We start from the raw sequence: 14,075 nt of genomic DNA on the forward strand, positions 1-14,075 counted from the left end.
TTTTTTTTTTTTTTTTTTTTGTCATTGAGACATAATACCCAACACTTACAACTTAAAAGGAGGAGGGGCCTATTTTGGCTGCTGGTTTTTAAGCAATTCAGTCTATCTATAGTCCACAGCCTCCAAGGCAGTATCAGCGAGGTTCAGGGGCCTGGACAGAAAACAGATACTCAGGTCTTGATGGCCAGGAATGAGAGGGAAAGGAGAACCTTGGGAGACAGATGTACACATCCATGTCATAGCCCCAGCTCCTACCTGCCCATAGCTCACCTGGCTGCTGAGATTTCAGTGGATAGACCCATGATGAGTATAGTGTCTCCATGACCCAGTCACCTCTCAAACACGGGATGATTCTTGGGGGACACCCCAGTCTAATCCATAACGTACTTTTTATTACCTAAGATAACTTGATATTTAGAAAAATACAATTCTGGGAACAAAATTTTTAAACCTGTTTCTTTGATTTTGGGCTTGAAACTAAATTGTTTTCTATTTAAAGTTCCAAAACTGATATAATAACTACCTAATGAAAACACTAATGAATGCATTCTACATTTTGTCTTCTAAGCACTTTTACATTCATAAACATCCTAGAATAGTAGGTGAGCTGTATTTCTGTCTTATTTAGTTGCAAGTGTTTTAATGCTTTATTGATTTCTTCAGGCTGCATGTTGCTTGGTAGGAGGCCTAGTCACCACACCCTAGAGGGTTGTTCAGCCACCCTTTGTTGCTCATTTCATGCTGAATCCCAGTTTGGTCTGAGGACAGACTCCTATTGTTGCACAGCTATCTAAGGGTATTTGTGATGGACCCATGTGGTTTTTCTTGGTGAATGTTTCATGAAAACTTTAAAATCATATATTCTTTTGCTGAAAACTCTTATTTAAATATTCCATAAAATTAGTTAGAGCAGGTCCACTATAGATTTACTAACTTTCTGCCTGCTTGATCTATCAGTTACTGGAAAGAAGTTGTAGAAGACAGATAATGAAGAATAGTGCACTAATAATGAATACTAATAATGAAGAAGTCATAGAAGACTAACAATCCATAGTAATGGATCTGTCTGTGGTTTCTAATATTTTTTCAGTAGATGTCTCACATACATTGACACTGTGTACACCCTGTGAGTTGTAACACTATTCTGAAGAAAGGATCACCCTTTCATGCCATATCCCTCTTGTACTCACTCTCACTTTTGTTAGTTGATGTTAGCATTGCACATTTCTGATCTCTTTACTTTTAATGCATCTGAGACTTTGTATTCAAACTGGCTGCCTGTATTAGTGGTTTCTCAAGGCTTTGCCTGACTTTCGTCTCTGAGGAAGTGGTCGGGATTACTGAAAGTGAGGCTCTGAAATGCTGGGGTGGATCTCAAACAGATGCCTCAGAAAATCCTCCGCAGACCATTGTCTGCCTTTGGCAGTTAGTCACAGAGACAATGCAGGTGTCTCCTCCTATCTGCTCACTGGTCCTAGAGGCCTTTACTTCAGGTGCATTGGTGTCAGATGTCATTCTGATTTCAGATTTCTGGTGTGCGGTTTGCCTGTGACTTAAATTCTCAGGTGTTTCCTAGGTGAGTCACTGAGTTTCACCTGGTGTAGCTTTTATCTTGGTATAAGGAAAGAGTAAAGACTTCAAAGTTCTAGAGTTGGAATCACAAAATACACTACCTCACCCTTTCATCAGCTCATGTCTGAATTATGATTAAAATTCTATTCTTGGAGAATAGAAACTGTTTATATATCATCACCTCATGAACAGAACAGATCTCACTTTAGTGGCACCTGGCTAAATTCTCATAAACAGTCACATGAATAATCATAGTCACCTGGCCTAGATTCTTCCTTATCGTTGCACCTGTGGCCCAAAATAAAATTTAAAAAGTGAATTTCAAAATTAGTGCAGCTAACGTGAAGCCTATGCCTCCACAGGCCAATCTAGACTCTCACAATTTACTCAGTTCTTATATTGCCAAAAAGCTTGACAAATTCTGTGTTCTTTTGATTATTATTTTTTTCCCAGTACCAGAGTTTGAACCCAGGGCCTTGCACTTGCCAGGCAGGCATGGTGTTAGTGAGCTACATCCCTGGCCCCTTGGCAGATTTTAATCAAAGCCCACTACTTGCTCTGCCTTGAATGGGAATGAATCTCCGTAATTATTTCTTCGGTTCAGGCCTTCCATTTACCGTCCGCTGCATCACTGCCCTTCGTGATTACATTCTGGGTTTATTTATTGGCCATGCTTTGTGCTGTCTGTGGACCATCTGTGATGAACAGAAGTTGAACAATAGCTTGATTGCTCTCGTTCTAATATTCCTGCTCTATACTCGGTGTTTGATAGTCTGTGGCTAGGCACTGGACGCACTTCTTACTGTCTCTGATGCTCATTGACTTTTGTTCCCGCGTTTGCACTTGATCTGTCACCTACCTTACATGGTTCTCTTAAGGATTAAATGAAGCAACAGGATGGAATAACCACTCAGGGAGTGCTGATCCTCTTGTACTTTTTTTTAGTGAAAAAAATTAAAAGCATTAAGAGGTTGTTTCCTTTTATTATTCTCTTGCTTCTGCTTTTTAAAAGTAATGCTGTAAAGTACTATATAGTTCATTCTGCTTTTTTTTCTGTTTGAACCAGTAATTACAGTAAAAATACTTAATGTGAATTAATTTCATCAAACAATTTAGTATTTATTTTCTGTGGCAAAATTTCTCTTGCACAGTGAGATTTTGTGTGTGGTATGATATACATACAGTAAAAACATCATTCTGCAGATGATACTGTAGATACTACTTCATTTTATTTCCTTTTAAACAACACACACATAGTTTTATTTAGTTTGTTCTGCATGAACTATGTGTTCAAAATTCCATAGAGTTATAAATTGAAATCACTTGTTATACCCCATGTAAAATAATGAGATATTTGAGGGCAGCTATGGTTCAAATGATACAGCATAATTGATCACAGCTGAGCTTCCTAGACACAGCCCTGGAGAATAGTAGTCTTGTAACAACCACTTGTGCAAAATCTGAAACTGCTGCCTCTACCGGCCAAATGACTTTGAGAACACACAAAAAGTGAAATTACCAGGAATTACATCGCCAGAAATGTTTCATTATCCTCACAGAATGGAATTTGTAATGAGGGCAAAACCCAGAGCTCTGCATGTTTTCTTCATTATTAATATGAATGAGACAAGAAAAAAGGCAAATTTATCTTAGTAATACAGTACCAGGGCTACTCAAATGATTTCTGAAACATCTTACAGGTAGATGTTTGAGAGTTTTGACTTAATAAGTTGTGAAATTCTGCCGCTACTGCTACAATGTATTTCCACTTAATTTTCCATTACTGATCATTCTATTTATTGTATATCATTTTAGAACTCTAAAAGCTGTACAATTTAGAGTTCTTAAGTGTTTCTTAGTAATATTTCTTAAATGCTGAATATTAAGTAAGTGATACCATCTTTAATATCTCTACATGTTCTAAGGAAACTGATTCATCAGTAAGCAATATGGTTTAGAGTTTTATTCAAGACACATGTGAAAATAAATTAATTGTACTTTAATCAAAATAATTCACAAATACTCCATTTTGTTTTCTGTATTTTAAAGTTAATATTTATTATTGTTCATGAATTCCAAAACCTTTTGCCTTTGTTTGGATACAAATTGAATGCTTGAAATTCTCTTGTCTACAAAATGTCAATGTAACATATTGCCTTATTAATCATTTCATGCAAATTTAAGTAGATATTTCATCAGCTTTTTAGATAATGTCCTTGGGATTTTTATTTACTTTTTAAATTAAATTGAAGGTTTTGAACTTCTTATAACAAAAGAAGCTAATTTTTGCTGAGGGTTACTTTTACTCTAAGCAAACATTCTTATATAGTGCCAGTTTTTTAATAAGGAGGAAAAAGTCAAAGCTTGCAGTGGCACTATCTACTGGAAAAAGGATCTGTTAAAATATCAGTAAAGTAGGATTTTTTCCTGGTTGACTTGCTGGTTACTTTGCTTTAATTCCTTTAGCCAGGAAATGGCTTTACCATGATTCTTTCAATGGTTTTTCTGCAGCAAGTTATACAATTCCCAAGATTTGTTAAGTATGAAGGAAAGTCAAATCATAATAAATATCACAAGTGTGAGAAAAGCTGATTTAGGTAAACATAAATGAAGTATAATGTTAAATATTTGTGTTGACAGCTGATAGTCATGATGGAAAATATCCTTGGGGATTAGTTTGACATTTTCCTTCACAATACTGTTGGTAAAATCAAGTGAGTGTGATGAGTACCTATTGGGTAGATTCAAGATATTTTTAAGATATGGTAAAGCTCTTTTAGGGACACATTAAAATGATTAAAAACTATACAATATTTCTAGAAATTTTAACAATATCATTCACCATAGCATCAAGAAAAATTAAATACTTAGGGATTAACCTAACCAGGGAAATTAAAGACCTCTCTCTCTAAAAAAAAAAAAAAAATGACTGGACTCTGAAAAGGGGATAAAAAGGCATCAGAAAGTGGGAAGATATCCCCTGCTCCTGCATAGGCAGAGACAATGCATGTAGTTATATAATCAAAATTGATCTTGGGTTCCCCAAAATAAGACCTAACCAGAAACTAGAGGTGGAAGCCTCAGCACCAGGAAGCCTCTTCCAGCCTGACCTGCCTGACTGAGCATCCACTGAGCAAGAAGGCAGCAAGGTGACCTGCACGCCTCAGGCCATCACTAGGTGACAACTGGCTAGGGCTCATTTTCCACATAGGTCTTATTTCTGGGGACAAGATATATATGCTTGATATAATTCTAATCAAAATACAACAGTATTGCTTACAGAATTAGAAAAAAATACCTCAGGATTTATATGGAACCAGAAAAGGCTCACAATAGTAAAAGCAATCCTGGGAAACAAGAAAAACAACAGCAGCAGCAGCAGCAGCAGCAACAATGACAGAAAAGCCATCAAAATCTGTATTTCAAGTTATGCTACAAAGCTACAGTTACTTAAAATAACCCAGCAAGGTACTGGCATCAAAACAGTCATGTGGATCAATGGAACAGAGCAGAGGATGAAGAAACTACCCTAGGCACACTAAGCTATCTGAGCTTTGATAAATGGACCATTAATGTACACCAGAGGAAGATGGCCTATTTAACAAATTATGCTGAGAAATCTTGTTACACAGGCAGAAGACTGAATCTGGTCCCAAATACATCACCATGCACCAAAATAAAATGAAAGTGGTCAAAGACAGAGATAATAAAACAGAAACAACCTTCTAGAAGACAAAATAGGTAAAACACTTGAAGATACAGGCATAGGAATGGACTTTTTAAACAGAATCTCAACAAGAAATAGCATCAAGAGTCAACAATTGAGATTATATCATGGTAAAAAGCTCCACAATAAAGCAAACAGCCCATAGCATGAAGAATGGAAAAAACAGACAGAATGGGAAAAAATTTTGGCCGGCTACTCTTCTGACACAGGTGTAACATCTAGAATATAGAAAGAACTAAAAAAAAAAAAACACTCCTCCCCAAATAAAAGACCCCATCAAAAAACAAGGCAATTAAAATGAATAGAAAATTCTCAGAAGAAGAATAAATACATGAAAAAATCTCATCATATAAAGAATAGCTACCATCAAAAGAGCACGAATAACAAATTCTAGTGAGATTACAGGCAGAGCCATGGGAAGAAAGGCTCCATTCTACATTGCTGGTTAGTATGCCAACTGGTACACCCTACTCTGGAAACTAGTATGGACACTGCTCAGAAAACCAAGCAGGAAATTCCACTCCCTTTCTTAGTATCTTTTCAAAATAGTTAAATACATCATACCACAGTGATACATGCATAGCCATGTTTATATCAGCACAGTTAATCATAACTACTGCTTGAAGCAGTCTATCTACTTTCAACACATAATCAGATAAAGAAAATGTGCATTTAAATATACTGGATTTCTACTCTGACAAAAGAATGTAATTTGTAAGCAAGTAGGTGCACTTTGAAATTATTCTGTTAAATAAATCAGACAGACAAACTTAAAAATATCATATAATTTCTCTCATAGGGGAAGTCTAAACTATAATTTAAAAACCAAATGATAAGCAATAGGAATCAGGGAAATAGATCAAATTAAGATATGTTAAGTACACGTATCTACCCCCTAAGATGAGCGTAACTATTATGTACTACAAACGTGTACTGATAAAAAGATACAAAAATAAAATGTCACTTAAATATGTGTAATAATTTTAGACCCTATATTTTAATCCATACATATAATCCCCTCACATAATTTTCCTGAGAAATTCAGAAGCTAGTAGGCTACAATAGGCACATCTGGTCAAGGCTTCGAGAGAAGACTACAGTGTCTAGTAAAATATTTGGAGATGGCCAACTACTCCTCTGTCAGCAGTGTAACAAACATCCCCCCACTCTGCCCTGTCTCCCTGATGGGCAAAAGTATGTCTTGGAAAATGAGTAATGTCTTCCAGTAGAAAGATCCTAGTAGAAAGATCCCAGAAAAATACACTGAATTTGCATGGTTTTTCTGCTCAAGAAGAAATACTAGTGACAAGTTGTCTTTGGGTGAATTTTAACTTTGGCTTCTGTAGCCAACCTAACAATGAACTGATCAGTTGCTTTCTTTTACTAGAGAATCCTAAGCAGTTATGGGAAGAAAAATAGAAGTTGATGTTCAGCTTTCCTGGGGAAGTTTTGGATGGGCGGTTTTATTGTCTGGGAGTTGTTGCTGATCCTTTGTAAACTTGTTTCATAGATGGATATGCTTGACACTGCAGGGAGTCACAGGTATCGATCCTCTGGTGCTGTTAGACTCTAGGGTTTGGCATGGGTTTCTTAAGTCTGAACCAATCATCAATGGCTGATTTCCAATACAGGATCTACCCTGGATGGGCAGTAAAGATGTTCTGTTCTCTAGTGATAGGCAGCACAGACCAGAAAAGCATGTGAGGGGTGTGTGTGTGTGTCTGTGCATGTGTGTCCTGGGGTAGCGGATGCAGAGCAAGGAACCCCAATAAAGTAGAGAAAAATCATCAGAGCCCCCTGCAGTTAGGTTACAGTATCCTGCCCAGTATAACCACTATTACAGACTTCTGCAGAAGATAATAAAGGAATAAACTAAAGCACCTAGGTTGGAACTCTTTAGGCAAAATAGCAATGTTTAGTTAAGTGTCACTGGAAAGTTTACAAAATCGATTACAGTAGAACATTAATATAAAGACAGTTATATCTGTCTAATCTAATTAATAGAAATGGTTTGGAATGTTTAATGTTCAGATTTTGAAGGAATAAATTATGTCTACATTTTTAAAAAATTGTGACATTTAAAGAAATTCCCTTCTTTTTACTCATGGAAAATGGAAATATTTGGCTCAGTTCCTAGATACTGTATTTTTTAATGCAATTTGCTAGTATGATTTCTTGCAAAATACGAAGTCAGACTGTTCAAAGTGAGGAGCAAGGTTTGCAGAATAGCCACAGAGGGACAGCAGGTCAGTGTGAGGGACTGAAAGCGATGCTCGGAGGACAGAGAGCATTGGACAGGTGGAGCTATGATGAGTCACAGGAGGTCGGAGCTGCGAATGTGGGGCAGCAGCCCTGCTACAACTGTAACTTTGGGCTTCTTCAAAAGCCCTTTTTGGTTCAGAAGTGAAAGGAGAAGCTCACTGTGAAGTTCAATTTGGTTCAGAAGCAAAAGCCAGAAAAGAGAAATAGACGGAGGGAATAAAAAGGTAGACATTTGTTTTCTCTTTGAAGCTAAACCAAGATTTTCTCAACTCTGTTCTTCCCAAGAAGAAGCAAGAATAAACCTACTTCTGCTCCGAAATCTGGAGAAGGTAAATAGAACGCCAGGCTGGATGACGAAAAGTATATCTAGGATAACTTTTCAGAAAGGTGTGGATTTTCTTGTGTTTTCAAATGCGGGAAAACTTCTGAGGAAATCTTGAAGATGTTGTTAATTTTTAAAGTTTTTCTTGAAGTTTTATTTTTGCAGTCTGGAGACTGAATTCACTCATGACAGGTAAAGTTTGCTGCTGAGCCAGACCTGCAACCTCCAGAAGTTCCTATTTGGGAATCATCATCCATTTAAAATTTAAAAAATGTGTTCTCTAATTTCTTCATATTCATTATTTCCTGGAATAACTGGTGATTTGTGGTTCTCAAGAAATATTCCAATTATTAAGGCTTACAATGTCTCATTGTAAGTTCAGATACAAAAAGCTATACATTTTATAATGTGTGAATATATAAATTATATATATATGAATGTATTCAAATAAATTCTAAATTTTAAATTTTCTACTAAAGTAGAAAGTATTAAAATTAAGCTTCAACTATGTAGTATGAAAAACACCTTAAAAATTAAGCTACAGAAAAGGTTTGTGGTGAGGAGCATAATTAGGTTCTGTTTGTTACGTTTATACTCAGTATTGTGCGTTCTCATCTTCCCTGCAAGATCGGTGACTAGGGTGCTAAGAGTATATCTCTCTTTCTCTGAATCCCAGAAATACTCTCTAACAAAGGCTACGTATGTGGCACAGAATTTGGAATGGGGGAGGGTGTCGTCCTGCATTATTGTCTTGTATATTTGATATGCTGATGTCACAATGTCATTATAATATCATCGTTGATTCCATTGAGTTCTTTGTCCCCAGCTTTCTTTCCCTTGTACCTTCCTGGTGTTGCTTGGCCCAGGTATCTCAATCTAGTTCAACATGGAAACTGCTGCAGAGCCTTCAATGGAAGTAGGTCATTAAGAATGACTGGAGGGGTGGGGTGGGTGGAAGGGAGGGCCATGAGACCCTCGCCCAATCAGGAACGGAGGACACTGCTGCTGTCTCCGCTTCGTCACTGCTGCTCCCCGCACTGCAGGTGGGGCTCCGCAGGTTGCACATTCACAGCTATTAGTTCTCCTGCCAGAGCCCAGGGCCGAGGAAGGTAGCACCTGCTGCACTCGAAGTGTCGTGCCACTGTTCCTCTTTCGCAAGAGCTGTTCATCGGGAGCCCAAGCATGAGAAGCGTGTTGTCACGCTTCTTATCTCTGCCACACCAGGAAGGAGTGGGCTAGACAGAAGTGCGCAAAATGAGCAACACTTAGTGCCTCTTGCGTCCCTGTATTCACCCTTTCTTCATCACACCACTTGGATGTGTCTCAGAAATATAGCTGAGGTCATTTAACCTCAAACTCACTGCTTTTAGTTTTTACTAGGAAAATAATCTTTTGATTTTAGCGACAAAATGATAAAGGAACTATTTTGTGTTGCATTATGTATATTTGATAAAAGACACTGATTTTTCACCCCTGTGCCTTATCTCTGGTGACAGAATCAATTTGATATTCCCTTGAATCTTGCCTCCTGTCCCTTCAATATGAAATCAAGACATGGTCTCCCTTTCTTGTATTCTGTAGCAAGCACGTCTCGTTTCTCTCACCCTCTATATCCACGTAAGAAGTTTAGAAAGTTTTAAATCATCATACTTACCTTCTTTCCTACACGCTCTGCTTTCTCTTCTCCCCCAGTCTTCTCATCACTGTCTCTTTACCTCTGACTCTGTTTTGCTGAGTTCCAAATCTGTGATTGGCCCTTGCAATACGTATTCCTAGAGTGTTACGCACTATTCATTTAGATGAATCAAAAGTCTACTCAAAGGCTCCTGTCAGGCACCAATGTGACCTCAGTGTAAGGAGCTCATCCTTGTGCACGTTAATTTCATAACATTTCACAGACTGATGGCACCATTCAACCCTCCTCACTGCTTTCTGTCCTCTGCATTTAATTTAAAATGGAAAATTTAAAAATAACTTAGCATCAAGTGACATGTTCAGTCAGTCATTATTTAGCATTATTTAGTATAGTGAGTCTAGGCAAATATCCAAAATAAGAACAATCACATACATCAGGAATACCAAAAGAAGAAAGTTGGGTGGAAAGAACTGTCAGTCTAACATGGGAAATTCAGACATGGAAGTTGTTTAATAAATGTTGCTTGCATGACATGAAGATTTAATACATGATTCTGGGGAGGTGATTGCATACTGAATACTTTTCTTTTGAGAATATTAAGAAAGTAACTCTAAGCATTTGTGAATTTTAAAAAGGCATTTTGGTCAATTTCTTAGCCTTCCTCGTATGCTGTGGTGCTTGAGGTGGTGCTTCGACTTGACTGGCTTTGAGACTGATCCCCAGGGAGGGTGCAGCAGACCTCTCGGTGCCCCTGGGCAGGTCATGGCAACCTGGCCTGGTGGCCTATGTCTGCTCCCTTGTTCTCTCTGCTCTGGGCTGTTCCTCTGCTCTGCTTTCTGGCTTCCATCAGTGAAGCAGCTTTGTTCTACTAAGATTCCCACTGTCTTCGCTCCGCCTTGGAGCCAGCCAGCCAGTGACTTAATTTCCTAAAATCATGAGCTAAATTAAACCTTTCCTCCTTTAAGGTATGAGTGTTGGTTATTATGTCTCAGTGACAGGAAAACTAACAAATACATTTGCCCATTTATCTGTTTCTGATCCTATACTAGCATTAGGATTGTTTGACTATTGCATTCCCGGAGAAAATGATAATACTAATATTCAATTGTCAATATTAATATATGTGTGTAATTTGATAATTCAATATTTACTAAGCAGTAAATGTTTTGAAAATAATTTACACACTGTGAAATAGAAGTGTAAGTATGAAATATGAACATCAACATGCATTATGATTATGAACAAATTATTACCATGAAATATAGAAAAGGCAAATCCCATGCAAGATAAGAATATTTCATCAGTCATAAAATTAAAATGAAATGATATGTGATTTTATTGTAATATTTGGGTGTAAATTTGTCATTTCTAGACAATAGTTTTAATAATTTTCCAGCTGCTGAAAAGTCCTCTCTGGGCTGGGGATTTAGCTCAGTGGTTCCACTGCCTGCCTTGCAAGGACTTGAGTTCCATCCCTGGCACCAAATTAATAATAATAATAATGAACAAAATAAAATACACTCAGAGATTTTATAGCTTAAATAAATCTAAATATTTACTTTGACAAATATGTAGCCTCCCAAGGAAGTATCTTCAAGTTTCTAAATATTAAAATAGGTGGTTACTATGGGGCTGGGGATTTATCTCTGTGGTTCCGGCGCCTGCCTCACAAGCACAAGGACCCAAAGTTCTCTTTAACTCTACATGAGCCATGAAGAAGTCATAATCCGATCCTTCATACTATCCTCTAACATCTTCACTCTCAAACTATCCCATGTTTCACATGACACTTTGAAGATCTTTGGATTCATTCCTGTAGATGAATTTTTCAAAGCAGAATTAATTATAATATTTAATACTGTCATGTTAATTTTCACTTAGAAAGTCTTTATGCTAGAATTCCTGTGATATATATCCGTATATTATCCTCTATTTGTGAAAATCCTGAAACGATAAGGTGATGAACATTTTCTTGATGCACAGTTTTAATGTATACTTCTCAAATTCCACAATTTTATGTATTGTGTATTCTAAAAATGTATAACCAATGAAATCTCATACTAAAATAAAGGTAGTCTATAAAATAACATGCAAATTGAATTATAGGATATGTTGTTTTAATCTGGTATGAGAGTCACTATCGTGATCATTATTGTTTTTACATTTATTTCTTAATCTTCATAGTGAAGAAAGTTACCAAAGAAGAGGAAGAAGTAGACGAAGTTTGAGCTCAGGTGCCCTTGTAGAAAAAGCTTTCTCCATTCAGAATTACACTCAGAAACACGATGATAAAGAGCAAGACTAACCCTTGCTAGAATAAACATGGGCAATCTGTTCTGCCTGTCTGTGTCATTTCTGCACCATCTTTCTTACTTTCTAAGTGTGAAATATAGGGGGTATTAATTTTTTAATATCTACAATTGGGTATTGTTCATTAAGTGTGGTACACTTGCCCCAAAATCGTGTGAGGTGGGCTAGACTGACTCACGTGGCCACACGTGTGACACTCAGTGTTCCCGATCATAGACAGCTGCACTCACATACACATGGCCCCCACATGCTGCACAAACACGGAGAAGCCTTTCACAGGTGGTGTCTGCACCTTACCACCGTACTCAGCCCCCTCAGCTGAGGGTTCCTGACACGTGCAGGGAGCAGTAGGCAGGTGGATGGCATGTTATCCTTCTCACTTGACTCACTTTAGTAGAAAACAGACTTTAATACCATTCTTTCCACCTAAAGGAAGAAAAATGGGTATTATAAATAAAATAAACAGAAAAACGATCATAGACAAATTGAAGAGAGAGAAAAAATTGTGCAAGAAACAATGAGGGATGAAGGGTAATTGATGTGGATCGAACTTGAAAGTGAAAAGTCAAAGCCATATATTCTCTGCTTTGGTAAAATTGTTTAAGCTGTGATATTAGAGAATAAAATCAAGAGTAAGAAGAAGGATGGGTATGTCGTGGGAAAGATAATTTATGAGTAGAATATGCTAAAACTTATTCAGCTGCAGAGAATCAAGGAAAATAAATATTAAAAACAATTTGACGATGGTCTGGATTTGTAGAGTAAGATTTGCATGCGAAATACAGGTTTAGCGATGCTGGTTACGCGAAGGCTTACAACTGCACAGATGCCAGTTAGACTCTGTAGTGGGAGGGAGAAGGCGGTCACCGCACGGTCTGAATGGCAGCGAGGAGATGCTTAGGCGTGGGGCCGAACCTGAGGGCGCAAGAAAATTTAAAATTCCGTAAGCTGTTCTCACTTGGGGCTCCTATCATAATCCTGGGGGATAGTATTGGTATAGAAAAACAACACTGAGCTTACTGACTTGCATTATTTTTTTCAGTGATGGTGGTAAATTTCTAAAATCTTGGATAATCCAACTTCCGAGTGTTATGGAAGGTTTCCATGTTCTATACTCATTCCACCACAAAACATATTCAAGTTTTAGTCAAAATTCATTAAAATGATTGCCAGAACTGTAATGAATATGGTAGTCCAATTATTTAGTAGTGTGCTGTATCCATATTATTCTAAAATTAATTATTTATGTGTTTGATATGTTCTAATATAGTAACTTTGTTCCTACAGTTCATTGAATTTCAAATTGCAATCTATAGGCATGTTGAAACCAATAAGCAAACTGTTCATTTTTGCTCAGAATAATAAATAAAATATCTGTACAACAGGTAAATTTAAAAAATATACGTCTTAAAATTCTGTAGTGATAGTTTCTGAAACAAACTATGTACTATAAATTGTATCCATAAAATAAGGTGACATAAAAAGACACAATATTTATATAATTAATGCTAGCATAAATTACAAAGAACACTGCTTTCAAAAGTATGTTGCAATTCTCACAGACATTTAAAATGTTTCCTACAACTTGCTGTGATAGCAATAAAAGATTTAGCTGTTTTATAAAGCAAGGTAGTGTATTTTGCTCTTATATATTTATAAAATGTGATCAATATCTTTCCACTGTTGATGCCACTATGAAAATTTCATTTATATGATGAAATTCATAATTGGAAAGTCACCATTCAGAATATTTTTAAAATCTGACTTCCATTGTCTTTATACTTACCATCTGTCCATAATGCTATTTAACTTGCTCACACATACAGTGATAGTAGAAGGGGAATCAAAAGCAGACAGCCAGCACAACCTATAAAGTCACCTCAAAATAAATGATTCATAAATAAGCACATCCAAAATATTCTGCATGTCCTTGCATTTTACACTTTTCTTATAATACTGTTTGAAGATATGCATAACATGGAAGACATTGTTCAATGCATCTATCCTAAAATATATTTTATGTGTTAAACAGATGACATGCAAATGAATTTCCATCATACATCTGCTTATCTATATTTTCACCACAAGAAGTAGGGTTTTGTATAGATATGCCCTCAAATTCGGTAAATAATGAGTTGTTTAACAGAATGGACAAAACTCATTGGCATTGAATGTAAAGAACAAGATGTGCTTTTCCCTACAAATCAGTAAAATCAGAATGAAAGAACCCATTGTACCCAGAAATG

Source organism: Fukomys damarensis, unplaced genomic scaffold (genome assembly GCF_012274545.1).
Source record: "Fukomys damarensis isolate Sample0158 unplaced genomic scaffold, DMR_v1.0_HiC HiC_scaffold_38, whole genome shotgun sequence".
NCBI classification, from domain to species: domain Eukaryota; kingdom Metazoa; phylum Chordata; class Mammalia; order Rodentia; family Bathyergidae; genus Fukomys; species Fukomys damarensis.